At 30.7% G+C, this 3,183-nt stretch overlaps 1 non-coding gene across 1 annotated transcript; it reads right to left on the minus strand.

The window, feature by feature from the left end:
- Window positions 1–1,247: 1,247 nt before the first annotated feature.
- LOC126002870 (U1 spliceosomal RNA) lies at window positions 1,248–1,406 on the minus strand. The gene has a single exon (XR_007493482.1). It is a non-coding gene; the product is annotated as a U1 spliceosomal RNA (small nuclear RNA).
- Between the last annotated feature and the right edge of the window lie 1,777 nt (window positions 1,407–3,183).

Below are 3,183 nucleotides of genomic sequence, written 5' to 3' on the forward strand. Positions count from 1 at the left end.
ATTTCTAATTGCTATTTTATATTTTCTGGAAACCTCCAAATGTACTAGTCTATTTTTATTTAGCACAGTGTAGAAGTCTGCATCTATAATGTGGTTAATGGATCCATTATAATCTGGATCAAACTATCAAAGCCACTGAATCTGGAGGCAATATACTACAAAAAGGGAAAAACATCAAATGCAGCCTCTGTAAAACCTTGAGTGCATTCCAATTTGACCTTCAGAAATTAGATCAGCCTGTATGTTTTCTAGATATGTCTGATAATAAGACAAATATGTCAGCAAATGGTGATAAAGTAAAATTAGAATTATAATAACACATTAATTTTATGTTGCATAAACATTATTAATCATAAAATAGTTTATGTTTATGACAATAAATTATTATTGGTGCAAGACTTTTGAAACATAATAAAGGGACAATGTAAACTAGAAAGTAGTTGAAAAGAAGAGAAAGAACATTATACAATTATATTTTATTTGATGAATGTTTTCCAAGGAATTTATCTGGATACAAAAATATCACTACCATCAGCCATCATTAGTTATTTGACAATAATGCAAGATTGATTTACTATAGTGTTAGGTCTATATTCATCACTGCTCGTATGTTTTGAAGGAGAAGAGAAAAAATTAATGGCATTCTGGGGTATTAATTTTGTATTTTGCTTTCTACTGGGACAGTAACAGTTTGGGCTTATTTCTGTCTTTGTATTCAATTTGCACTACCGGTTGGTCTTGGGGAACCATACAGGGTGTCAATGATTGAACCTAGTTCAGCTAAGTGCAAAGTAACTGTACTACCACTCTGGTTCAATTACTCTGCATTTTTACATAAACATATTCAAATAAAATTAAACAACTACACAAACCATCAAGGATAGTTGTCCTAGAAGTCTTAGTTTTAATATTTTGCTTTTGAATAGTAAAACAACTGATATAGAAGACACCCATTGTTTTCCGAGACTCTTCCATATAGTCTCAATCAGGAAGAGTAAATGCCAAAACACTTCACTGATTTCACTGATTTAGTTTAGGCCTAGTTGTCTCTATGTTACCACTTCTGTTAATAAAACATAAATTTTACATTAAAAAGAATTCTTGCAAAATTTTTAAATTCAGAACTTTCTTGCTATGGGAATGTTTCATTTATGTAATAATAATAAACAAATAATGATATCTACCACTTTATCTCAAAGATTTCTACTCTTTCTACTACTCTCCATTCTATAATTATTTTTTTTCCAGGGAAGAGCATGAACATAGTCTCCCACTACCACAAATTAACAGTCAAGTTTCTCACTTTTGAGGAAATGGCAGGGTCAGCACATCTAGAGTGCAACAGATAAGCCTCACCCTGGCAAACCATCATCGTGATCATGGTATCTCCCTTTCCAGGCATGTATTCATCCTATAATTCTAACTAGTACTTTATATTTTACACAAATTAATTGAAAAACATTATGCACATTTCAGATGTGCACCTATAAATTAGCTATATTATATTCATTTAAAGTTATATTTTATTATTTACCATAAAGTTCTCTCTACATCAATTGACACATATTCTTTTTTCTTGTATATTATTATTTGAACCACTGAAGAAAATTACAAAAGAAAATGTCAAATTTCTTTCTTGACAGGAAGAAATAAGAAGTTCAGTGACAGCTGAAAGACTTTGCCTGCAGCTGGTGTATGGAAAGGCATCTGTACATTTGGAGCTCTTTGAAAAGGGATTTTAGACCAAACAATGGGCAGAAAAGTTAAGAATTTTCTATCAGATCCTACTAGTTTAGTATTTATAATCCAATCTTCTGGAGTTTATGAGGCAGAAGAATGAAAAATGTGAAACTTGCTTACGGCTAAAAACAAGAATACCTCACTTTGACTTATCAGACTTATAGACCAATAAAACTAATGTGAGAAATGCCATCCTTTAAAAAGGATTATATATTCATTTATCAGTTGTAACTCAAAAAATAAACTTGTTTTGAGAAAAAGGTTGGACATTTTAGGTTACTTAAGTTGTTTTCATTGCATATACTGCATTATTGGATGCTTGCAGGTATGAACTGATCATCAAACTAATAATCAAATCTAATAAACTCTGGATAATGAGGGCAGATTCACATGACACAGGGAAGTTACTGAGGAGATTAATTTAAAATAGATACTCCATCTGAGGGATGCTTTTTAGAAATATAAAATTAGTTTTGAACATTTCTAGTATCTGTAACATTTCAAATTACTAAGTAGAAATCAATCCCAGACCTTCCAATACTCATTCATTCACACGTAAGTGGAGAAAATGACAATACATGGAGAAAATTATGCAGATAGGGAATATAAACATTTATATAAAACAGTGACTCCTATGAAGGGCCAAAGTGGTGGCACAAGAAGTTAGGCGTTTGCCTTGCTAGAGCTAGTGTAGGACTGACCAAGGTTCCATCCCCCAGCATCCCAGAGGGTCTCTCAAGCCAGGAGCGATATCTGAACGTATGGCCTGGAGTAACCCCTGACCATCATCGGGTGTAGCCCAAAACAAAGCAAAAACAAACAAACAAAAAAAAACCCTGGATCCTATGAATTCAATTTTTTCTGATTAACATTTGTAGTAAAATGATAGTGAATGAATTTATTTTATAATATACTGTATAAGTTATAAGAAGAAATACAATGTTATTGGAAGTCAAAATGGATGGGGTAAGAGCCAACTCAAGATTAGCAGAATCTTTAGCTTGTAAATTCTGTTTACCATTGGCATATAATTTCTAGTAAAATAAATTTAACTTGTGTATTTGCATTAAAATATATATGCATATGTAATAACAAAAATATATAATAAATATATAATAAAAATAATCATCAAATGCATATTCCTAAATGACTGTTTTTAATTTACTGCACATATAATTTATATACTCCAACATATTATGTCTCCAGAATGTTGATTCAGAAAAAAATATCATAAAGCAAATTTAATTTGACTTTGTAGAAAATAATATAAATCAATGTTTAAAACATATGTAAACATTCTCAGAACAAGAATTAAATGTGGAGCTGGATTTTTGGAATAAGTAATGGGATCTGTTTTCTTGATTCTTTGCATTTACCTTTTTATGCTGCTTCAGATTAATCACTAGTAACAATTTCAAAATATAAAATATTTAAGAAAATTTA

This window comes from Suncus etruscus, chromosome 2 (genome assembly GCF_024139225.1).
Source record: "Suncus etruscus isolate mSunEtr1 chromosome 2, mSunEtr1.pri.cur, whole genome shotgun sequence".
Classification (NCBI taxonomy): Eukaryota; Metazoa; Chordata; class Mammalia; order Eulipotyphla; family Soricidae; genus Suncus; species Suncus etruscus.